Raw genomic sequence first — 27,186 nt, 5'->3', positions numbered from 1 at the left:
TCTTCCGACATCACTGTCGCATTATTTTGAGGTTTGTAGCAACTCTTACTACATGACTGTCAGCATCACTTTGAGGTTGTTCGAAACACTCACTCCATTACTGTTAGCATCATTTTGAGTTCATTGGCAATTCTTCCGACATCACTGTCGCAATATTTTGAGGTTCGTAGCAACTTTTACTACATTACTGTCGCATTATTTTGAGGTTCGTAGCCATTCTTACTACATTACATTCAGCATCACTTTGAGTTTATTAGCAACTATCACTACATTACTGTTAGCATCATTTTGAGTTTATTTGCAATTCTTACGACATCACTGTAGCATTAAACTGAGTTCATTAGCAATTCTTACTACATGACTGTCAGCATCACTTTGAAGTTGTTTGAAACACTTACTACATGACTGTCAGCATCACTTTGAGGTTGTTCGAAACTCTTACTACATTACTGTAAGCGTCACTGAGTTTATTAGCAACTATCACAACATTACTGTTAGCATCATTTTGAGGTTAGAAGCAATTCTTCCGACATCACTGTCGCAACATATTGAGGTTCGTTGCAACACTTACTACATGACTGTCAGCATCACTTTGAGGTTATTCGAAACTTTCAGTACATTACATTTAGCATCATTTTGAATTCATTAGCAATTCTTACGACATCACGGTCGCATCATTTTGAGATCAATAGCAATTCTTATGACATCACTGTCACATTATTTTGAGGTTCGTTGCAACTCTTACTACGTTATTGTTGCATCATTTAAAGGGTCATAGCAATTTTTACGACATTACATTCAGCATCACTTTGAGTTTATTAGCAACTATCACTACATTACTTTTAGCATCATTTTGAGTTTATTAGCAATTCTTACTACATCACTGTCGCATTATCTTGAAGTTCGTAGCAACTCTTACTACATGACTGTCAGCATCACTTTGAGGTTATTCGAAACTTTCATTCCATTACTGTTAGCATCATTTTGAGTTCATTAGTAACACTTACTAAATCACTGTAGCATCATTTTGAGATCTTTAGCAATTCTTCTGATATCACTGTTGCATTATTTTGAGGTTCGTAGCAACTCTTACTACATGACTGTCAGCATCACTTTGAGGATGTTCGAAACACTTACTACATTACTATAAGCATCACTGAGTTTATTAGCAACTATCACTACATTACTGTTAGCATCATTTTGAGTTCATTAGCAATTCTTCCGACATCACTGTCGCAATATTTTGAGGTTCGTAGCAACTTTTACTACATTACTGTCAGCGTCACTTTGAGGTTGTTCGAAACACTTACTACATTACTGTAAGCATCACTGAGTTGATTAGCAACGATCACTACATTACTGTTAGCATCATTTTGAGGTTAGAAGCAACTGTTACTAAATGACTTTCAGCATCACTTTGAGGTTATTCGAAACTCTTACTACATTACTGTAAGCATCACTGAGTTGATTAGCAACTATCACTACATTACTGTTAGCATCATTTTCAGGTTAGAAGCAATTCTTCCGACATCACTGTCGCAATATTTTGAGGTTCGTAGCAACACTTATGACATGACTGTCATCATCAGTTTGAGGTGATTCGAAACTATCACTCCATTACTGTTAGCATCATTTTGAGGTTAGAAGCAATTCTTCCGACATCACTGTCGCAATATTTTGAGGTTCGTAGCAACACTTATGACATGACTGTCAGCATCACTTTGAGGTTTTTCGAAAAACTGAATACATTACTGGAAGCATCACTGAGTTGATTTGCAACTATCACGACATTACTGTTAGCATCATTTTGAGTTTATTAGCAATTCTTACGACATCACTGTCGCATTATCTTGAGGTTCGTAGCAACTCTTACTACATGACTGTCAGCTTCACTTTGAGGTTATTCGAAACACTTACTACATTACTGTAAGCATCACTGAGTTGATAGGCAACTATCACTACATTACTGTTAGCATCATTTTGAGTTCAATGGCAATTCTTCCGACATCACTGTCGCAATATTTTAAGGTTCGTAGCAACTCTTACTACATGACTGTCAGCATCACTTTGAGGTTATTCGAAACTTTCACTCCATTACTTTTAGCATCATTTGAGTTCATTAGCAATTCTTACTACATCAGTGTCGCATCATTTTGAGATCATGAGCAATACTTCTGAAATCACTGTCACATTATTTTAAGTTTCGTCGCAACTCTTCCTACATTATTGTTGCATTATTTGAAGGTTCATAGCAACTCTTACTACATTACTGTCAGCATCACTTTGAGTTTATTAGCAACTATGACTACATTACTGTTCGCATCATTTTGAGTTTATTAGCAATTCTTACGACATCACTGTAGCATTAAATTGAGTTCATTAGCAATTCTTACTACATGACTGTCAGCATCACTTTGAAGTTGTTCGAAACACTTACTACATGACTATCAGCATCACTCTGAGGTTGTTCGAAACTCTTACTACATTACTGAAAGTATCACTGAGTTTATTAGCAACTCTCACTACATCACTGTAGCATCATTTTGAGGTTTTAAACAACTCTCACCACATCACTGTAGCATCATTTCTTAGGTTCGTAGCAACTCTCATTACATCACTTTAGCATCATTTTGAGATTCGTAGCAACTCTCACTACATGACTTTAGCATCATTTAGAGCATTGTAGCAACTCTCATCACATCACTGTAGCATCATGTCTTAGGTTTGTTGCAGCTCTTATTACAACACTTTCGCATCATTTTGAGATTCGTAGCAACTCTCACTACATCACTGTAGCACCATTTCTTTGGTTTGTAGCAACTCTCATTACATCACTTTGGCATGATTTTGAGCATCGTAGCAACTCTCATCACATCACTGTAGCATCATTTCTTAGGTTCGTAGCAACTCTCATTACATCACTTTAGCATAATTTTGAGAATAGTAGCAACTCTCACCTCATCACTTTCGCATCATTTCTTTGGTTCGTAGCAACTCTCATTCCATCACTGTATCATCATTTCTTATGTTAGTAGCAACTCTCATCACATCACTGTAGTTTTATTTTCTTAGGTTCGTAGCAACTCTCATTACATAATTTTAGCATCATTTTCAGGTTTTAAGCAACTCTCACCACATCACTGGACCATCATTTCTTAGGGAAGGAGCAACTCTCATGAAGTCACTGTCGCATCATTTTGAGGTTCGTAGCAACTCTCATTTCATCACTTTCGCATCAGTTTGAAATTAGGAGCAACTCTCATTACATCACTGTAGCATCATTTTGAGGTTCGTAGCAACTCTCATCACATCACTGTAGTATCATTTCTTAAGTTCGTAGCAACTCTCATTAAATCACTTTAGCATCATTTTGAAATTAGTAGCAACTCTCACTACATCACTGTAGCATCATTTCTGAGGTTAGTAGCAACTCTTACGACATCACTGCACCATCATTTTTAGGTTCGTAGCAACTCTCACTACATCACTGTAGCATCATTTTGAGGTTTTAAACAACTCTCACCACATCACTTTAGCATCATTTTGAGATTAGTAGCAACTGTCACCACATCACTGTAGCATCATTTTGAGGTTCGTAGCAACTCTCACTACATCACTGTCAGCATCTTTTTTAGGTTCGTAGCAAATATCACCACATCACTGTGGCATGATTTTGAGTTTGGTTGCAACTCTCACTACATTAATTTCAGCATTATTTTGAGATTCGTAGAAACTCTCACGACATCACTGTAGCACCATTTCTGAGGTTCGTAGCAACTCTCATTACATCACTTTAGCATCATTTTGAGATTCGTTGCAAATGTGATTACATCACATTGGCATTATTTTGAGATTAGTAGCAACTCTCACCTCATCACTTTCGCATCATTTCTTGGGTTCGTAGCAACTCTCATTACATCACTGTAGCATCATTTATTAGGTTTGTAGCAACTCTCATTACATCACTGTAAGCATCATTTTGAGGTGAGTAGCAACTCTCACTACATGACTGTAACATCATTTTGAGGTTTTAAGCAACTCTCTCCACATCACTGGAGCATTATTTCTTAGGTTAGTAGCAACTTTCATGACATCACTTTAGCATCATTTTGAGCATCGTAGCAACTCTCACCACATCACTGGAGCATCATTTCTTAGGTTAGTAGCAAACCTTACGACATCACTGTAACATCATTTTGAGGTTTGTCGCAACTCTCACTACATCACTGGAGCATTATTTCTTAGGTTAGTAGCAACTCTCATTACATCACTTTAGCATCATTTTGAGATTCGTTGCAAATGTGATTACATCACATTGGCATTATTTTGAGATTAGTAGCAACTCTCACCTCATCACTTTCGCATCATTTCTTGGGTTCGTAGCAACTCTCATTACATCACTGGAGCATCATTTATTAGGTTTGTAGCAACTCTCATTACATCACTGTAACATCATTTTGAGGTTTTAAGCAACTCTCACCACATCACTGGAGCATCATTTCTTAGGTTAGTAGCAAACCTTACGACATCACTGGACCATCATTTTGAGGTTTGTCGCAACTCTCACTACATCACTGTAGCATCATTTTGAGGTTCGTAGCAACTCTCACTACATCACTGTAGCATCATTTTGAGGTTCTTAGCAACTCTCACTACATCACTGTCAGCATCATTTTGAGGTTAGTCGCAACTCTCACTACATCACTGTAGCATCATTTTGAGGTTAGTCGCTACTCTCACTATAATACTGTCAACATCATTTTAGCATAGTAGCAGCTCTCACCACATCACTGTAGCATAATTTCTTAGGTTAGAAGAAACCCATTATATCACCTCAGTATCATTTTGAGATTAGTAGCAACTCTCACTACATCACTGTAGCATCATTTATTAGGTTAGTAGCGACATTCATTACATTACTTTAGCATCATTTTGAAATTAGTAGTAACTCTCACTACATTACTGTCAGCATCATTTTGAGGTTAGTAGCAACTCTCACTACATGACTGTGTCTTCATTTTGAGGTTAATAGCAACTCTCATTTCATCACTTTCGCATCAGTTTGAAATTAGGAGCAACTCTCATTACATCACTTTCGCATCAGTTTGAAATTAGGAGCAACTCTCATTACATCACTTCAGCATCATTTTGAGGTTAGTCGCAACTGTCACAACATCGCTGTCAGCATCATGTTGAAATTAGTAGCAACTCTCATTACATCACTGTAGCATCATTTTGAGAGGAGTAGAATCTGTCACTACATCACTGCAGCCTTATTATGAGGTAAGCAGAAACTCTGAATACATTACTGTCAGCATCATTTTGAGGTTAGTAGCAACTCTCACTACATTACTGTCAGCATCATTTCTCAGGTTCGTAGCAACTCTTACGACATCACTGCACCATCATTTTTAGGTTCGTAGCAACTCTCATTACATCATTTTAGCATCATTTTCAGGTTTTAAGCAACTCTCACCACATCACTGTAGCATCATTTCTTTGGTTTGTAGCAACTCTCATTACATCACCTTGGCATGATTTTGAGCACCGTAGCAACTCTCACCACATCACTGTAGCATCATTTCTTAGGTTTGAAGAAACTCTCATTACATCACTGTAGCATAATTTCTTAGGTTTGAAGAAACTCTCATTGCATCACTGTAAGCATCATTTTGAGATGAGTAGCAACTCTCACTACATCACTGTAGCATCATTTTGAGGTGAGCAGCAACTCTCACTACATGACTTTAGCATCATTTTGAAGTTCGTAGCAACTCTCACTACATCACTGTATCATCATTTCTTATGTTAGTAGCAACTCTCATCACATCACTGTAGCATCATTTCTTATGTGAGTAGCAACTCTCATCACATCACTGTAGTTTTATTTTCTTAGGTTTGTAGCAACTCTCATTACATCATTTTAGCATCATTTTCAGGTTTTAAGCAACTCTCACCACATCACTGGACCATCATTTCTTAGGTGAGGAGCAACTCTCATGAAGTCACTGTAGCATCATTTTGAGGTTCGTAGCAACTTTCATTTCATCACTTTCGCATCAGTTTGAAATTAGGAGCAACTCTCATTACATCACTTCAGCATCATTTTGAGGTTAGTCGCAACTCTCACTACATCACTGTTGCATCATTTTGAGGTTTTGAACAACTCTCACCACATCACTTTAGCATCATTTTGAGATTAGTAGCAACTGTCACCACATCACTGGAACATCATTTTGAGGTTCGTAGCAACTCTCACTACATCACTGTCAGCATCTTTTTTAGGTTCGTAGCAAATATCACCACATCACTGTGGCATGATTTTGAGTTTCGTTGCAACTCTCACTACATTAATTTCAGCATCATTTTGAGATTCGTAGAAACTCTCACTACATCACTGTAGCACCATTTCTTAGGTTCGTAGCAACTCTCATTACATCACTTTAGCATCATTTTGAGATTCGTTGCAAATGTGATTACATCACTTTGGCATTATTTTGAGATTAGTAGCAACTCTCACCTCATCACTTTCGCATCATTTATTAGGTTTGTAGCAACTCTCATGACATCACTGTAACATCATTTTGAGGTTTTAAGCAACTCTCACCACATCACTGGAGCATAATTTCTTAGGTTAGTAGCAAACCTTACGACATCACTGGACCATCATTTTGAGGTTAGTCGCAACTCTCACTACATCACTGTAGCATCATTTTGAGGTTCGTAGCAACTCTCATTCCATCACTGTATCATCATTTCTTATGTTAGTAGCAACTCTCATCACATCACTGTAGTTTTATTTTCTTAGGTTCGTAGCAACTCTCATTACATAATTTTAGCATCATTTTCAGGTTTTAAGCAACTCTCACCACATCACTGGACCATCATTTCTTAGGGAAGGAGCAACTCTCATGAAGTCACTGTCGCATCATTTTGAGGTTCGTAGCAACTCTCATTTCATCACTTTCGCATCAGTTTGAAATTAGGAGCAACTCTCATTACATCACTGTAGCATCATTTTGAGGTTCGTAGCAACTCTCATCACATCACTGTAGTATCATTTCTTAAGTTCGTAGCAACTCTCATTAAATCACTTTAGCATCATTTTGAAATTAGTAGCAACTCTCACTACATCACTGTAGCATCATTTCTGAGGTTAGTAGCAACTCTTACGACATCACTGCACCATCATTTTTAGGTTCGTAGCAACTCTCACTACATCACTGTAGCATCATTTTGAGGTTTTAAACAACTCTCACCACATCACTTTAGCATCATTTTGAGATTAGTAGCAACTGTCACCACATCACTGGAACATCATTTTGAGGTTCGTAGCAACTCTCACTACATCACTGTCAGCATCTTTTTTAGGTTCGTAGCAAATATCACCACATCACTGTGGCATGATTTTGAGTTTGGTTGCAACTCTCACTCCATTAATTTCAGCATTATTTTGAGATTCGTAGAAACTCTCACGACATCACTGTAGCACCATTTCTGAGGTTCGTAGCAACTCTCATTACATCACTTTAGCATCATTTTGAGATTCGTTGCAAATGTGATTACATCACATTGGCATTATTTTGAGATTAGTAGCAACTCTCACCTCATCACTTTCGCATCATTTCTTGGGTTCGTAGCAACTCTCATTACATCACTGTAGCATCATTTATTAGGTTTGTAGCAACTCTCATTACATCACTGTAAGCATCATTTTGAGGTGAGTAGCAACTCTCACTACATGACTGTAACATCATTTTGAGGTTTTAAGCAACTCTCTCCACATCACTGGAGCATTATTTCTTAGGTTAGTAGCAACTTTCATGACATCACTTTAGCATCATTTTGAGCATCGTAGCAACTCTCACCACATCACTGGAGCATCATTTCTTAGGTTAGTAGCAAACCTTACGACATCACTGTAACATCATTTTGAGGTTTGTCGCAACTCTCACTACATCACTGGAGCATTATTTCTTAGGTTAGTAGCAACTCTCATTACATCACTTTAGCATCATTTTGAGATTCGTTGCAAATGTGATTACATCACATTGGCATTATTTTGAGATTAGTAGCAACTCTCACCTCATCACTTTCGCATCATTTCTTGGGTTCGTAGCAACTCTCATTACATCACTGTAACATCATTTTGAGGTTTTAAGCAACTCTCACCACATCACTGGAGCATCATTTCTTAGGTTAGTAGCAAACCTTACGACATCACTGGACCATCATTTTGAGGTTTGTCGCAACTCTCACTACATCACTGTAGCATCATTTTGAGGTTCGTAGCAACTCTCACTACATCACTGTAGCATCATTTTGAGGTTCTTAGCAACTCTCACTACATCACTGTCAGCATCATTTTGAGGTTAGTCGCAACTCTCACTACATCACTGTAGCATCATTTTGAGGTTAGTCGCTACTCTCACTATAATACTGTCAACATCATTTTAGCATAGTAGCAGCTCTCACCACATCACTGTAGCATAATTTCTTAGGTTAGAAGAAACCCATTATATCACCTCAGTATCATTTTGAGATTAGTAGCAACTCTCACTACATCACTGTAGCATCATTTATTAGGTTAGTAGCGACATTCATTACATTACTTTAGCATCATTTTGAAATTAGTAGTAACTCTCACTACATTACTGTCAGCATCATTTTGAGGTTAGTAGCAACTCTCACTACATGACTGTGTCTTCATTTTGAGGTTAATAGCAACTCTCATTTCATCACTTTCGCATCAGTTTGAAATTAGGAGCAACTCTCATTACATCACTTTCGCATCAGTTTGAAATTAGGAGCAACTCTCATTACATCACTTCAGCATCATTTTGAGGTTAGTCGCAACTGTCACAACATCGCTGTCAGCATCATGTTGAAATTAGTAGCAACTCTCATTACATCACTGTAGCATCATTTTGAGAGGAGTAGAATCTGTCACTACATCACTGCAGCCTTATTATGAGGTAAGCAGAAACTCTGAATACATTACTGTCAGCATCATTTTGAGGTTAGTAGCAACTCTCACTACATTACTGTCAGCATCATTTCTCAGGTTCGTAGCAACTCTCATCACATCACTGTAGTATCATTTCTTAAGTTCGTAGCAACTCTCATTAAATCACTTTAGCATCATTTTGAAATTAGTAGCAACTCTCACTACATCACTGTAGCATCATTTCTGAGGTTAGTAGCAACTCTCATTACATCACTGTAGCATCATTTCTGAGGTTAGTAGCAACTCTTACGACATCACTGCACCATCATTTTTAGGTTCGTAGCAACTCTCATTACATCATTTTAGCATCATTTTCAGGTTTTAAGCAACTCTCACGAAATCACTGTAGTATCATTTCTTTGGTTTGTAGCAACTCTCATTACATCACTGTAGCATCATTTCTTTGGTTTGTAGCAACTCTCATTACATCACTTTGGCATGATTTTGAGCATCGTAGCAACTCTCACCACATCACTGTAGCATAATTTCTTAGGTTTGAAGAAACTCTCATTGCATCACTGCAAGCATCATTTTGAGATGAGTAGCAACTCTCACTACATCACTGTAGCATCATTTCTGAGGTTAGTAGCAACTCTCATTACATCACTGTAGCATCATTTCTGAGGTTAGTAGCAACTCTTCCGACATCACTGCACCATCATTTTGAGGTGAGCAGCAACTCTCACTACATGACTTTAGCATCATTTTGAAGTTCGTAGCAACTCTCACTACATCACTGTATCATCATTTCTTATGTTAGTCGCAACTCTCATCACATCACTGTAGCATCATTTCTTATGTTAGTAGCAACTCTCATTACATCACTGGAGCATCATTTCTTATGTTAGTAGCAACTCTCATCACATCACTGTAGTTTTATTTTCTTAGGTTCGTAGCAACTCTCATTACATCATTTTAGCATCATTTTCAGGTTTTAAGCAACTCTCACCACATCACTGGACCATCATTTCTTAGGTAAGGAGCAACTCCCATGAAGTCACTGTCGCATCATTTTGAGGTTCGTAGCAACTTTCATTTCATCACTTTCGCATCACTTTGAAATTAGGAGCAACTCTCATTACATCACTTCAGCATCATTTTCAGGTTAGTCGCAACTCTCACTACATTACTGTCAGCATCATTTCTCAGGTTCGTTGCAACTCTCACCACATCACTGTAGTATCATTTCTTAAGTTCGGAGCAACTCTCATTAAATCACTTTAGCATCATTTTGAAATTAGTAGCAACTCTCACTACATCACTGTAGCATCATTTCTGAGGTTAGTAGCAACTCTCACCACATCACTGTAGCATCATTTCTGAGGTTAGTAGCAACTCTTACGACATCACTGCACCATCATTTTTAGGTTCGTAGCAACTCTCACTACATCACTGTAGCATCATTTTGAGGTTTTAAACAACTCTCACCACATCACTTTAGCATCATTTTGAGATTAGTAGCAACTGTCACCACATCACTGGAACATCATTTTGAGGTTCGTAGCAACTCTCACTACATCACTGTCAGCATCTTTTTTAGGTTCGTAGCAAATATCACCACATCACTGTGGCATGATTTTGAGTTTCGTTGCAACTCTCACTACATTAATTTTAGCATCATTTTGAGATTCGTAGAAACTCTCACTACATCACTGTAGCACCATTTCTTAGGTTCGTAGCAACTCTCATTACATCACTTTAGCATCATTTTGAGATTCGTTGCAAATGTGATTACATCACTTTGGCATTATTTTGAGATTAGTAGCAACTCTCACCTCATCACTTTCGCATCATTTCTTGGGTTCGTAGCAACTCTCATTACATCACTGGAGCATCATTTATTAGGTTTGTAGCAACTCTCATTACATCACTGTAACATCATTGTGAGGTTTTAAGCAACTCTCACCACATAACTGGAGCATTATTTCTTAGGTTAGTAGCAACTTTCATTACATCACTTTAGCATCATTTTGAGCATCGTAGCAACTCTGACCACATCACTGGACCATCATTTTGAGGTTTGTCGCAACTCTCACTACATCACTGTAGCATCATTTTGAGGTTCGTCGCAACTCTCACTACATCACTGTAGCATCATTTTGAGGTTCTTAGCAACTCTCACTACATCACAGTCAGCATCATTTTGAGGTTAGTCGCAACTCTCACTACATCACTGTAGCATCATTTTGAGGTTAGTCGCAACTCTCACTATAATACTGTCAACATCATTTTAGCATAGTAGCAGCTCTCACCACATCACTGTAGCATAATTTCTTAGGTTAGAAGAAACCCATTATATCACCTCAGTATCATTTTGAGATTAGTAGCAACACTCACTACATCATTGTAGCATCATTTATTAGGTTCGTAGCAACTGTCCTTCCATAACTTTAGCATCGTAATGCAATTAGTAGCAACTCTCACTACATCACTGTAGCATCATTTCTTAGGTTAGTAGCGACATTCATTACATTACTTTAGCATCATTTTGAAATTAGTAGTAACTCTCACTACATTACTGTCAGCATCATTTTGAGGTTAGTAGCAACTCTCACTACATGACTGTGTCTTCATTTTGAGGTTAATAGCAACTCTCATTTCATCACTTTCGCATCAGTTTGAAATTAGGAGCAACTCTCATTACATCACTTTCGCATCAGTTTGAAATTAGGAGCAACTCTCATTACATCACTTCAGCATCATTTTGAGGTTAGTCGCAACTGTCACGACATCGCTGTCAGCATCATGTTGAAATTAGTAGCAACTCTCATTACATCACTGTAGCATCATTTTGAGAGGAGTAGAATCTGTCACTACATCACTGCAGCCTTATTATGAGGTAAGCAGAAACTCTGAATACATTACTGTCAGCATCATTTTGAGGTTAGTAGCAACTCTCACTACATTACTGTCAGCATCATTTCTCAGGTTCGTAGCAACTCTTACGACATCACTGCACCATCATTTTTAGGTTCGTAGCAACTCTCATTACATCATTTTAGCATCATTTTCAGGTTTTAAGCAACTCTCACCACATCACTGTAGCATCATTTCTTTGGTTTGTAGCAACTCTCATTACATCACCTTGGCATGATTTTGAGCACCGTAGCAACTCTCACCACATCACTGTAGCATCATTTCTTAGGTTTGAAGAAACTCTCATTACATCACTGTAGCATAATTTCTTAGGTTTGAAGAAACTCTCATTGCATCACTGTAAGCATCATTTTGAGATGAGCAGCAACTCTCACTACATGACTTTAGCATCATTTTGAAGTTCGTAGCAACTCTCACTACATCACTGTATCATCATTTCTTATGTTAGTAGCAACTCTCATCACATCACTGTAGCATCATTTCTTATGTGAGTAGCAACTCTCATCACATCACTGTAGTTTTATTTTCTTAGGTTTGTAGCAACTCTCATTACATCATTTTAGCATCATTTTCAGGTTTTAAGCAACTCTCACCACATCACTGGACCATCATTTCTTAGGTGAGGAGCAACTCTCATGAAGTCACTGTAGCATCATTTTGAGGTTCGTAGCAACTTTCATTTCATCACTTTCGCATCAGTTTGAAATTAGGAGCAACTCTCATTACATCACTTCAGCATCATTTTGAGGTTAGTCGCAACTCTCACTACATCACTGTTGCATCATTTTGAGGTTTTAAACAACTCTCACCACATCACTTTAGCATCATTTTGAGATTAGTAGCAACTGTCACCACATCACTGGAACATCATTTTGAGGTTCGTAGCAACTCTCACTACATCACTGTCAGCATCTTTTTTAGGTTCGTAGCAAATATCACCACATCACTGTGGCATGATTTTGAGTTTTGTTGCAACTCTCACTACATTAATTTCAGCATCATTTTGAGATTCGTAGAAACTCTCACTACATCACTGTAGCACCATTTCTTAGGTTCGTAGCAACTCTCATTACATCACTTTAGCATCATTTTGAGATTCGTTGCAAATGTGATTACATCACTTTGGCATTATTTTGAGATTAGTAGCAACTCTCACCTCATCACTTTCGCATCATTTATTAGGTTTGTAGCAACTCTCATGACATCACTGTAACATCATTTTGAGGTTTTAAGCAACTCTCACCACATCACTGGAGCATAATTTCTTAGGTTAGTAGCAAACCTTACGACATCACTGGACCATCATTTTGAGGTTAGTCGCAACTCTCACTACATCACTGTAGCATCATTTTGAGGTTCGTAGCAACTCTCATTACATCACTGTAGCATCATTTCTTAGGTTAGTAGCGACATTCATTACATTACTTTAGCATCATTTTGAAATTAGTAGTAACTCTCACTACATTACTTTCAGCATCATTTTGAGGTTAGTAGCAACTCTCATTACATCACTGTAGCATCATTTTGAGGTTAGTAGCAACTCTCATTACATCATTTTAGCATCATTTTCAGCTTTTAAGCAACTCTCACCACATCACTGGAGCATCATTTTGAGGTTTTAAACAACTCTCACCACATCACTGTAGCATCATTTCTTTAGTTTGTAGCAACTCTCATTACATCACTTTAGCATGATTTTGAGCGTCGTCGCAACTCTCATCACATCACCGTAGCATCATTTCTTAGGTTAGTAGCAACTCTCATTACATCACTTGAGCATCATTTTGAGATTAGTAGCAACTGTCACCACATCACTGTGGCATCATTTCTTTGATTAGTAGCAACTCTCACCTCATCACTATCGCATCATTTCTTGGGTTCGTAGCAACTCTCATTACATCACTGTCGCATCATTTTTTAGGTTCGTCGCAACTCTCACCACATCACTGTAGCATCATTTTTTAGGTTCGTAGCAACTCTCATTACATCACTGTAGCATCATTTCTTAGGTTCGTCGCAACTGTCCTTACATAACTTCAGCATCATTATGAAATTAGTAGCAACTCTCGGAGCGGAAGTTCCAGTCAGAGCCGGAGATGGCCGCTTTAGGAAAGCTTGCTCGATTACGAACTAAACTTTTGCCCCTAAGAAGTATAAAACTGAGAAGTTAAGCCAATTAAAGTCATCGCGGGGTGAGGATGGCGTCTGGTGCAGCCAAAGACAGGAAAACTAGAGCGCTGAAGCCGACGTCTAACAAGCCTGCCGTTGGAGAAAGCAAGCAGCGGCAGCCGGGAGCTACCGCTAAAGCTACTGTGGGAGCCGCAGTCAAGGAAGCAGTCCGTTCGCCGCCGCCTGCTACGACCGCCTGGGCTGAGGAGGACAGGGAGGAGGAGGAGACGGTTGGTCTCGCCACGATCCTGAGAGAACTACGTGACTTCAGGCAAGACAACAAACGTCAGTTGCAGGAAATTAAAGGAGAACTTGATAAAACGAACTCCAGGCTAACTGATGCCGAGGCTAGGATATCGGCTAACGAGGATGGGCTGCAGCAGGTGAACGAGGTGCTCTCCAGCAGAGAATAACGGCTCTGGAGGGCTACGGGAGAAGATCAAACATCCGCATTTACGGCATGAAGGAGGGTTCGGAGCCTCCGGGCCCTATGATTCCGTTTGTTGAGAAACTGCTGCGGGAAAATCTGGGCATCCCTGACGGAAGAGTCTTACAAATACAGAGAGCTCATCGTGCGTTGGCGCCACTGCCCGACAAAGATAGACCACCGAGATCCATAGTGGTCAATTTCCTCAACTTTACGGATAAAGAAGAAGTGGTGAAGCTTGCCTGGCAGAAGAGAGGTTTTGTGTGGCAGAACCAGAAAGTCAATATTGACCATGACTATCCACCTGAAATTCTTGTCAAGAGGAAGGAGTATGCGGAGTCGCGCAGGGTCCTGAAGGAGAATGACATTCGGTTCCAGACATTGTATCCAGCCCGCTTGAAAATCCACCATGCCGACGGGGTGAGGATCTACACTACGGTGGAAGAGGCGACGGCAGACCTGGCGAACCGGGGGCTCCCGGTCAAGGTTTTCAAGGAACCAGCATCACTGTGGGAGAGGATCCAGAGGGGGTCGTGGCAGAAGGCGAGAGGTGGAAGGCAGACCACACGGCAAAGCGGAGCTCCGGGATATAAAGAAAAACTGCAGGCGTTTAGAAGATGCGACGTGGAGTGAAAAGGAGCATCTCTTCTGAATTGGACAGCGAGGAAGGCAAAAAGGAGGTTTTTGCACCGACACAGACGCTAATATGCTATCATGTTTAAAGAGAGATCGAGACTTTTCTTTAGGTTGTCATCGGTATGGAGGGCCCTCTAACACGGTTAGGTTATGGAGGCTATCCCTCGGATGGGAGGCTGGTCGGCTGGGGAAGACCACAGCCGGAACACAAGTTCATCAGGGTGACGTTGTTAGTGTTTGATTGCACTATTGTTAATAATTTTGAGTTTGTTTCTGCTTCCCCAGGTGCTGAGGGGTTTTGGTTTACATGTATGAGGAGAAGGGGTGCCATAAAATGCCTACTGTATATAACATGCAGGGGGATCCAGTCAAAATAATAACTTTCAATGTAAATGGGGTTTTGAATCCTATTAAAAGACATAAAATACAAACAAAGTTGAAAAGGGAGAAGGCGCAGTTTGCTCTGCTTCAAGAGACACATATGAGTCAGGCTGAGCATCTGAAACTTAAAAGGATGGGAGTTCAACACGTGTTCTCGTCAGCTGATGGGACCAGTCATGAAAAAGGAGTTGCAACCCTAATTTCAAGTGCAATCAATTACGAACACATTTCTGAAGTGATGGATGGAGAGGGGAGGTTTGTGAGTAATACAGGCAAGATAGAGGGTACATTGGTGACCATTATAAATGTGTATATACCACCGGGAAGCGATTGGCCCTTATACAGACGTATTCTGGACTTAATGGTGAATTCACAGGGAGTGGTCATTTGTGGGGGAGACTTTAACATAAAATTGTCCAACATGGACTCTTCTGCCACGACAGGTTTGAATAATCCTATTAGTAGGAAGGTGAACGCGCTCATGGGAGAACTGGGATTGATCGATGTGTGGAGAGAGCTGCATCCTGACGACAGAGAGTATACACTTTATAGTTGCCCTCACGCTGCATACGGTTGGACTATTTTGTTATGTTTACAGTCGATGGGTTCAGAGTACGGAGCTGCGATATTGAAACAATAGACTTGTCTGATCATAGCCCAGTTTCTATGTCAATACACCTCGGGAGAAAGAAAAGAGCAAGCCTCTGGCGATTTAAATTCATATATATTGAACAAGCCAACAATAGTGGCGAAGATAAAGAAAGATATTCAAGAATTTATGGAATTAAACAATTCTGAGGAAATATCCCCAGCAATATTATGGGACACTTTAAAGGCAGTGATGAGAGGGAAACTTATATCTTTGACTGCTCATTTGAAAAAAGTTAAACGACAGAAGCTATTGACTTTAGAAGACAAATTAAAACATTTACAGTTGGCGGAGGTGGTAATCATACTCTAAAGCAAGTAATTAAAAATATTCAGGCTGAAATTAATAACATTTACTCCCAGGAAACACAGAAGAATTTTCTTTTCTTAAGGCAAAAGTATTACGAAGCAGGTGGCAAATCAGCCAAGTACCTGGCTTTTCAGGCTCCACAGGCGATGCGGGAGGAATACGAATTATTATGGGAGAATGATCACATTAAATATTTGGGTATAAACGTATCAAAGGACCCATCAAAGTTATCCCAGGCAAATTTTGACCCTATATCAATAAAAATTAAATCAGACTTACACAGGTGGAACTTAATTCCCTTCTTAAGCTTGATTTCGAGAATAAGTGCAATTAAAATGAATGTACTTCCCCGGTTGCTCTTCTTATTTAGAAATTTGCCAATAAAAGTGGAGGAGAACCAATTTAGGGAATGGGATAAATTGATCTTATATGGCAAGGGAAAAAACCGAGAATCAAATTTAGCACTCTTCAGTTGAGAAAAGATAAGGGGCGCTTGGCTCTTCCAAACTGGAGGAAATACCATGATGCTGCACAACTAACGCCCTTACTATACTGGAGCAACGAGGGGTACAGATCTAGATGGAAGGAATTGGAATCCTGTATGGTTAGGGGGTATCCTCTGCAGGCCGTTATTGGAGATCCAAATTTGGTGCTTAAAGCAGACTGGTTTGACAATCCCTGGATAGGTTGCACGCTAGGAGTATGGGAAAGGATAATTAACTCATGCAAAATTCAAAAATTGGTAAGACTTTTCAGATGGCCTGCCTACGACACAGACTTTATCCCTAACAGAGGAGACATTAGGTTTCAAACCTGGATAGGGAAAGGGTTCACTAACTATGTCACATGCTTAGATAAAAACAACATTCTGAGTTTTCAGTTTTCAACAGTTTTCAACAGTTTTCAACAGTTTTCAGTTGCTACAGGAAAAATGTGGCCTGGAAAGGTCTGAATTTTTCCGATATCTCCAAGTGCGTCACTATATCAATCAAGAATGTAATTACAATAACTTGACAGAAGCTGAATCTGAGTTTTATCGCCTATTAAAATCATCACAGACGTCACTACCATGTAAGTCTATATCTGCATTGTATAATGCCTTTTTAAAGGCTGAGAATGGCTCTACATTATATGTTAAAGAAAGGTGGGAAAAGGACGCTGGGATAGTGATCTCAGAAGAGATGTGGGAGGGGATCTGGAAATTTCAGTCTACCACGACGTGCTCTGCGGACTGGAGAGAACACTGCTGGAAGAATGTTGTTAGATATTTCAGGACTCCATATCAAGAGACGTATAGAGGCCAAGAAGGGCCATGCTGGAGACAATGTGGCGCGGGAAGGGCTGGCCACTTCCACATTTTTTGGGAATGCCCTAAAATTAGCAGTTTTTTGGGAAAGTGTTCATAGATCGATATGTTCAGTATTTAACAACCGTATACCATTTGATTTTATGACAATGTTTTTTGGAAGGGTTGAATGCTTGAGCCAGTCGAGTGACATCAAACTGATACAAATCTTAGTGGCAGCCACCAAAAAATCAATTACCAGGAGATGGCTAAACGCAATTCCGCCCAAGCTGGGAGAATGGCATGGGATTATATTGGAAATTTTCAAAATGGAAAAAATCACCTATCAGATTCGAACACAAGAAGAAAAATTTTATACTATTTGGAATAAGTGGATAACACACATCGCCCCACTAACGTCAGATTTTGTGTGACTTGGCTGGCTCCTCTGCGCTGAAGTGGAGCACAAGTTCAAGGTTTTAGATTTGGGCACTCCTCTCCCCACTGGTTATGTTTCTTTGTCTTATCTGTTACCCTCAGCACATCTGTAAATAGTTCTTGGTTTTGTTATTGTTTTTGTTTATTTTTCTTTTCTGTTCTTGGAAAATGCAGTGGAGCTTAAGAACTACTCACTACTGTGTTTGAAAAAAAAGGGGGGGATGACATGAAGATGTTTAAATTATTTGACGAATTTCTGTTCTGTAAGACTGAGTTTGCTTCTCCTCAATAAAGAAATAATGTTAAAAAAGAAAACGCTACCAGAAAAGGCTGTGCGACAAACATTTTTTCTTTCAAAGTTTGATAAACGACTTCTTCGTAAGAACAAATGTCCGTGGACTTCAACATCTAGCAGGAACATGTTTTTGGCGGAGCCTTTTCTGGTACTTGAACACACCTCAAGACTATCAAACTACACTGCGGTTATTTTTACTCATTTCTCCAAGATGTCTGCCTCCTCCAGCTAAACAAACACCTGGTTGCATATTTGAGTAACTGTTTGCTGTTGTCTGTGGTTTGAGATGTAAATACATTAAACAGTGGTAGAACCACTACTTCCATTGGATGCTGCTGCTCAGATGTGGGGACAGAGATCTTCTACATAACAGGAGCAACTGTGAGAAAAATCTTAAGATTCATTGTTCTAGAGGTAGAATATTAGGAAAATATGGCCGTTGGTTGCTTAAATCGGTCCAACACACACTGTAGCAGTATGAATTCTGATTGGACACACGACTCAACATTTACGGCAACACGAAAGGTCGACAGTTTTTCCTCATTGGTGGCTGGACTTCATTTTGGCGTCCTGCTGACAACCTTTCATTCAAGGGAGTTGTCTTTAAATCTCATTAATCATGATGGAAAACCAGTGTATTGCAGGAAACAAATGCATTGTGACATTGAATATGATGAGCATAAATGATTAAAAGTAAAGTTAGACATACATTTAAAGTGATTATATAAAGGATGTAATTATAATTTTTAATTACAAATTAAAAAGAGAATAGAAAATATCTAATAATTTGAAAATCAATTCTAAATTATTTACCACTACAATTCTCTTGGCATCAATTATGTAAATATTTTGAACTCTATTTATTCTGGTGGAACTCTCCAGGTTCTTCATGACATAGTTCACTCTATGTTTGGGTTCATCCACTGTATAAGCTTCTGCTTGGAATGCCACTGAACTTTTGTCTATTATTGTCAGGACGGCAGAGATGGAGGCAAAGCTCTGAGTAATCATCAATGATCGAACTGAGAAGTTGGTCCTTCCATCAGGAATCCCACCCACTGTGAATGAGCTGCAAACTATTGTGAAGGAGACCTTTCAGTCTTCAGTATTTGGACTTGGAATTTGAAGATTACTTTACTCTCCATAACAGTGGTCAGATTAAACACAAAGACACCATAAAGGTTGTTCACACTGCCCCCCTTGTTCTGAACTTGCTTCCAGTTGAGGAAAGTTTGAACAGTTCCTTTGTTCAGCAGTTAACTGACTCTGAGTCTGCATGCTATGCAGAGTCAACTGCAGCTGATGCAGTGTCATCTCCTGGAACATCATCTTCACAGGACACCATTAGCCTGTCAACTGTCAGGGCGAAGTACACCAGAACGTTGTCAACCATGGCCAAAACAGTTCCCCATTCCACAGTTTGCGTACGAAACTGAGATGTACCTTGAAAGAGCCACTGAATTCTTCAAGAAGGATGGAACACTTCTGACTACCTCGAGGATCAAGTCTGACACAATTGAGAAGCTGGCTGAAACTGTCTATAGATATACAGCCTATCCATCAGGGTCACACATAGGGGATGTTGCTGAAGCACTTGTTAAGAAATATCCTTGTCTCAAGGAACCCGGCTCCTTTGGAGGTTACTGTGGCTGGCAACAAAGCATCAAATATAAGATGGCAAATTATCGCACCAAACTCCGAGGCTATGGTGTTCCTGAGGTGTTGTGCAGTGCACAGAAACGCAAGGCTCCCGCAGACCAGAAGTCTGCAAAAAATGTAAAAAAGCCTCGAAAGGCAGAGGTTAACTACCTCCCTCCTTACCCAGCCGGAGAAGATGAAGAAAGCCAAGGGCAAGAGAGGATTCAGTTGCTTACTGAAGTAAAGAAAAAGGACAATAACGCATTGGTAAAAGAAAAAATGGCCAAAGCATTTGCACACAGAAGAAATGAAATCATCAACCTGTCACCCAGCATAGAGGACATCAAAGCCAGATGGCGGGCTCTATTTGAGCCACCTCAAGAGAGTTACAAGTGCATGCTAATCAGAAATATTCCTTGCCCATCGTGAAGGATTGCACTTGTGGTTCTGCTTTTGGCTCTTGGATACAAAATGTACGTTGCATTACTGTCATCTATTTTCTAAATTACATTTTCAAGATCAAATTTTGAAATGAATAAAATATTTTTTAATGTATTACTTGGAAAAATGTAAATAGTAGAGGAACACTGAAGATTACAGTATGCTAACCAAAACATTTAATTAAAAGGGTCATATTATGTTCCTTTCCCAGTTTAATATTGATGTATTCACGATGCATTCACTAACATTCGCTGAGAAGCCCACTCTTCTGTGATTGGCCAGCTGCTTAGAGTACCGTATTTTCCGCACTATAAGGCGCACCTAAAAGCCCTTAATTTTCTCAAAAACCGACAGTGCGCCTCATTATCTGACGCGTCTTATTTATGGATCAACATTGGTTAATTATAGATACCGTAGTCAGGGGGCGTGGCCGAAGTAACAGTGGTAAAAACAGTACAGGAGAATTCTGGTCTCACACCACTTGTGTGTGTATAAAGACCCCAAAATGGCACCTTTCAAGAGACGCGCTTACGACGCAGAGTTCAAACTCAAGGCTGCCAGTCAGCAGCTACCGGTACGCACGGTACCGTGTTGTGAATGCACTGACTTGTTTTGGGAGTGAACGCAGTTGTCAGAACGTTGCTTTGTATTCTATTAATAAAGTTTGACTGACTGACTTAGCTGACTGTTTTGTTGACATTCCCTTGAGCACAGCTCCATCTAGTGGATGCATAACGCATCCCCAGCCACGACAGTCGTTGATATTCTATGCTCTTATAATGCGGTGTGCCCTGTATTTGAAAACAGTTGTAAAACAGGCCATTCATTGAAGGTGCGTCTTATAATCCTTATAGTGCGGAAAATACGGTGCATCGGAAATGTCAAACCTCTTACCTTAACCAGAGTTCAGCAATGTTCCTCCACCCATTTCAGGCTGCTTCCTGCCAGGAACAAAATATGGAGTTGTGGTTACAAATTCTACGAAGCCCCTCATGACGGCAAGTGGAGCCTCAAATCTGAATGGCTCTGTTAATCACAAGAGTACAGAGCAACCATACCAAACTGACAGAGTTGTTCTATCAGTCTCTGTGTTGCAGACCCAAATATGTAAACACGAGCACTGGAAAAGAGAATTTTTCATAATACGACCCGTTTAACTGTATAATCTGACAATTTAACCCAGAAGGTAAACAATCAGAAAACATGGAGGCCATAAATGATGTAAAATGATTATCAATTGTTTTTCTGCTTGCTTTTGAAAAATGTCGTCAGAACAGTATGTATGTTTGTAATATGTGTGGTTTTAAAGCCAATTTCATGATTTGTCTTTCAGATCCAGGAAGAGTGTCACAGAATCACAGTGGTCCACCTTGAACCGAAGTTCATGTCCAAGCTGGATGAATAAAGTCCCCGACTTATGAACCTCTTCCAGTCCAAGGGCGGAAGCATGGGTTTGAGGTTGCAGGCTATCCTACTCCAGGTGTTCTTCAGTGAGTATTACATTTGCTAATATTCTATTTTGGGAATTTTGTGATCTTAAATATCGTTACTTGGATCTATAGGAGGTAATGCTAGCCTGTGATTGTCTGTACAAATGGAGTATGAAGTAATTGCATGCAAGAATGAGTGTTTTTTAGTGTTTCAGTAGACTGGTGCCTGAGACGGATCCTTGACAGGGGCTTGTCTGACAGTAAAATAAACCACTTGGTGTTAAAAACAATGCAGCTTTAACAGCTTTTATGTCAGTGGGTTCTTTTTTAAACCATGGACCTGAATAATGTTTATTTTTGTCATTTCAGGCTCCAAGCAACCCCGACATCAACATGACCAGAGATGTTGTCATTCGATGTTTGATGCTGTACCTCAGGGAGTCTACAGATCAGCTCTTTAAAGAGTAGGATGTTGTAAGTTGAAGTACACGTTGAAATATAAAGAATGTGATCGCTCTCACCTCCCTCTCCTGGTACGTCTTGGAAAGGTCAAATCACAAAATAGTCATAACTATATTTCTCCCACTTATTCTCGGTAAGCTAATGAGTTTTTGTAGTTCTATGTAGTCTTTCAAGTTCAAGTCCTCGGTGTACGTGTGCTAACTTTTTGTTTTCCATCAAGGATGTTTTTAAGCACTACTGCAGAAATAGGAGGTGTTAACTGTTAAGAGCTTTCTATCTCAATCTGATTCCACCAACTGGCAGAATTGAAAAGTTATCAGTAGTTTACTTGTTCTTTTTCCCAAGAAATGCTTTAACTAACAACTGTATTTTATCAGTCTTATTTACTTTTAATAGTTTGTCCCTAAAAACTAGCCAAAGAGCTGCTTTGTGAATACACAGACATTTTTACATAGATTCGGGCAACTTCTTAAATAAGTCATGGAAAGTAGAGTTGAACCAGTTGCTGTGGATGACTTCAAGCTTCAGGAATGAACTTTCAGTGACACATAGAGATTGGTTGTCAGGTGACCAGCCTGTGCTAGCGAAGGTAGAATAAGATATTCATCAGTACAGTGCCTGGCAGAAATGATATAGTAATGGATTGATTTCATTGACAGATATTTACAACTGTAACCATAGTTTCTGGTGTTAGTGAATTGTTTTGATTTGTTGGTGAACTGATTGGATCCTATTCAACTTACCTGGTGTATTTTTTATGCACGTTTTGTAAGTACATTAGCTCAGATTTATTTTATGTAAATAGGGTGCATCACAAGCAACAGCCATGACAAACCGAACTGCTGGAGGCAATTTGTGAGATGGGACCTTCTCCTTTGGCTGGACTGTCTGATATACACAATGCTGTCTCTATGACAGGATGCTGATGGTGACACTGTGTCGCTGGGCCTTGCTGTTAAAAGCCTGAAGATCTACAACCTCAAGACCAATATGTCCGAGGGTCCTGAGGACATCGGTATTGTGGTCGAGGGTGTGAGAGTTCTGACTGATCTGGGTAACTTTCCAAGGGCTTGTTCCCTGCTCGTTGGGTTGGCATTTGCTGTGAATCTTGCCTATCCAAAGGAGCTCAGGTACACGTTTGAAGTATTCCAGAAGCTTCTCCTCGAGCTGGATAGTTCAAAGCTGTCCCCAAAAGTGGACCGCCTCAGGAGTAAGCTACTGGCTTAACAAGAAGGACCATTGCAGGTCAACAAAGCACTCTCACTCTTACTGTCAAAACTGATCAACAAGACTTTGTTCAATGCTGGAGTTTCAGTGAAGGTAGTCATTAAGGTAAAATGTCAAAAAGTTTGAATTTCCGCAGCGTATTTTTTCTTGCAGTGCATAATAACTGTTAATACGTTGTTTTTTGTCTGTGTTGACAATACAAGGTTGTGAATGCTTCTGTGCCATGGGATGGCACTGTCCAAGAGCCCCCCTTTCCAAGGACAGATCCAGTTGTTGTCATTTGTGGTGATGTAGCCTTTTACACGGCTTTTGCATCTTCAGAGACCTGTCACATGACCCTTGTGTAACTGTGACTTTTTGTTGTTCATGCCAACTGCACGACTGAAGAGTTAGGATCTATTATACATTCTGTCTTTCATGTTATTAAAATATGAAAAGAAGTGTCTCAGGGAGTCAATATTCATTGACATCATGCGGCATCACAATGACACAAAGACAACAGAAGTGGTCGTGCCATGTGGGTCATGGAGAGGTTGAGGTGCTTTATAGTCAACTTTTACGTTCATGCTTGTTCAAACATGTACATACGTTTTGTCACAATATTGGGTAAATTGGACACAAAAAAAACCAGTGTCTGCGTGGGTCCTCTCTGGTACTCCAGCTTCCTCCCACAGTCCAAAGACATCAAGAGAGGACGAGGCTGATTGATACTCTAAATTGACTGTAGGTGTGACTGTGAGAGTGAATGGTTGTTCGTCTCTCCATGTCGGCCCTGCCAAGGACTGGTGACCTGTCCAGGGTGAATCCTGCCTCTCACCCGTTGACGCTGGGATAGACTCCAGCCCCCCCACGTGACCCTTAATGTGTAGGAATAAGCAGAAGATGAAAAAAAATTGTGGCAACAAAGTGACATTCAATATTATTGAATAGATTTTAAGTCCTTTGATACAAATTAAAACCCCAAATTACTAAATGAGTTGAGGTAAAGATAAATATGAAGAACAGTGTAAATGTGTTGAATTTAAGTCGCAATGTACTTGAATATGAGTTGATATGACTTCTTTTATTTTAGTGAGTCCAAATCATTTTTATTCAGATATTTAGTCAGCTTATTTCAATTTCACCCAGATAATTAATAAATATAAGTCAATTCCACCTAGATTATCAGTAAATATGAATCAGTTCCCCTGATATTTAGTTAATCTTAAATACTTCAGATACTTAGTAAATATTAATCAGCTCATCTTGTGAGATTGACTAGGATTTACTCAATAATCTTTGGTGATATAAATCATCATTTGGCATGTGATTACTAAATCCAACACATTTTAACTGTTGTTTTTATGAGCATGTACTTATTTTTTTGTTTAAGTTTAGTTCATGTTTTCAATACTTTTTAATTAAAATTGTAGTACTTCAAATCTATTCAATTATTTCACGTGTCACTTTGTTGCCACAATTTTTTGAAGTAACCAGTGGTTATCGGGTAACCAGTGGTTATCAGGTAACCAGTGGTTATCAGGTAACCAGTGGTTATCAGGTAACCAGTGCTCATCCCCTGTTCCCTCACATCAAACCACACCTACTTCATAAACAAGCCTGACCACTGAACTCCTTTCATGTCAACTGCATTTAACAACACAGAGGTGTTTTGTTCAATGCCTACTGGAGGTGAATCTCATCCATGATTGTCCAGACATTTTTTAGGTCTGACAGTTTCAGCATCTGAGGAGGAAGACGACAGCCTGTCTGAAACAGAGGTTTTCAAAGTGAAGTCCTCAGATCAATGAGCTCACTGATCCTGGATCAGATTTGTGTTGAAAGGATAAAAGCAACTGGACTAGCTTGAATGTTTTGAAGAGGCTTCATCATCCATGTACTTCTTATCTTGCAGTAACTGCAGTACTTCAAAAAATTAGGGTTATGAATTGACTTCATTGCAGCTTTGACCTGAGCAGGTGTTCACTCAGGACCGGCTGGTCCAGAGAGGTCCAGGCACCTGGAGCCACTGGATCAGTTTGATCTTTGAGCAGAGCAAAGTAGTTTGACACAGGAAGAAGGTCGTCTGGAGAGAAGAGAGGAAGAGAAATCCGTCTCCCTTCTCCTCAACGGACGAACACAGGAGAGGACGGACATCAGATGGACAGAGAGCAACACTGCTGGACTCTCAGAGCTGGGAGGGGCGTCCAGCTGCAGCAAGGAGACAAACAGGGATGCTGCTTCAGGACATCATCCAGGAGGCTCTCCATGGTGTGGAGCTGGGGTCTCAGACTGGAAGCTCTGGCTGCTGAGTTGTCCAACCAGCCGTCACATCACCTCCTGAGCTCTCAGCCTCCTCTTGACCAGGTTCTGGATGCTGACTCAGCAGGAGACAGGAAAGGAATCAATGTTGAAGGAATTTCAAAGCGTCCATCAACCTGCAGGACAAACTCCTTCACTGTGTGGGAGGTTCAGAGTCCCTGGTTTGATTGCAGCTTTCACCTGAGCAGGTGTTCATCCACATCTCAGTAACAGGGGACACTTTATCACAGCAGTGGACAAACATCAGCATTCATCACCCAGCAGCTCCTCTGATCAACAGAACAAGTTCAAGTATTCTGAGAAGGAGGGCATGGATCCCTCTACCTCTCACATGCTAAGCTAGCACTCTACCATTGGAGCTCAGTCCCTGCTAATGAGCAGCAGATGATGGAGGTTGACCTTCATGCAGGGTTGGATGACCTTCGCCAGTTGGAGCTTCTCTGGTTGACCAACATGTGGAATCTCTGTCAATACTCCAGTGGTGTTTAAGTGGTGACAATATGGGTTAGTGACTGGGAGTGTGTGTGTGTGTGTGTGTGTGTGTGTGTGTGTGTGTGTGTGTGTGTGTGTGTGTGTGTGTGTGTGTTTGTTTATATGCAAATCTTTCCATGGAACAACGGTTTTTATTTGAAGCAAGAGCCTCCAGATCAAAGTCAGAATTGATGATGATGTCATCAGGGCTTTGATTGTTTATTTATTTGTACCTAGAATTCTGTCTTTGATCTCAGGAGGACATGAAAGAAACCCAACTTTAAAAAGTATATGAGAGCATTCAGCTTGGTTAGAAAACATTTTGACTGTTGAACAGTAGCATTTGTTAGAAACAGTTTACAACACTCAGAATTAAATTGAAGACAAAAACCTTCCACACTTAAATCCTGTCTCTAACTTCAAACTGGGGATGAACATTTTTATAATCAATCTGTCTCTATGTGATGGCCCTGCCATGGACTGGTGACCTGTCCAGGATAAACCCCGCCCCTCACCTGAAGGCTGCTGGGATAGGCTCCACCCCCACGAACCATTGCAGATCATCAATAGCCAAAGCTACTAAGGAGGATTACAGTTTGTCCTTGCAGGAGTCAGTGACTTAATAGAGTCTAACTAAGGGTTGGACCTGAATGAGACAGTCACCCTTCAACATGGGGCCATGGCAGAGTGAACCAAGAACACTACAATGGGGGTGAGAGTGGAGCCATGATGGATTCACAGTT

At 39.9% G+C, this 27,186-nt stretch overlaps 2 long non-coding RNA genes across 2 annotated transcripts; both read left to right on the top strand.

The window, feature by feature from the left end:
• The first annotated feature begins 6,202 nt into the window (after positions 1 to 6,202).
• LOC147270042 (uncharacterized) lies at positions 6,203 to 6,837 on the top strand. The gene is made up of 3 exons (XR_015115662.1): positions 6,203 to 6,241; positions 6,361 to 6,416; positions 6,547 to 6,837. It is a non-coding gene; the product is annotated as an uncharacterized LOC147270042 (long non-coding RNA).
• A 15,100-nt stretch (positions 6,838 to 21,937) lies between these two features.
• LOC147270041 (uncharacterized) lies at positions 21,938 to 24,059 on the top strand. Its single transcript, XR_015112423.1, has 4 exons — positions 21,938 to 22,042; positions 22,352 to 22,456; positions 23,363 to 23,776; positions 23,875 to 24,059. It is a non-coding gene; the product is annotated as an uncharacterized LOC147270041 (long non-coding RNA).
• The last annotated feature ends 3,127 nt before the right edge of the window (positions 24,060 to 27,186 follow it).

The sequence above is a fragment of the Aulostomus chinensis genome, chromosome 1, assembly GCF_037954235.1.
Source record: "Aulostomus chinensis isolate RoL2024-O1b breed Wild chromosome 1, RoL_Achi_v1.0, whole genome shotgun sequence".
In the NCBI taxonomy this organism is placed as follows: domain Eukaryota; kingdom Metazoa; phylum Chordata; class Actinopteri; order Syngnathiformes; family Aulostomidae; genus Aulostomus; species Aulostomus chinensis.
Note: the sequence above shows the minus strand (reverse complement) of the source record. Positions and strands in the feature narration are given on the sequence as shown.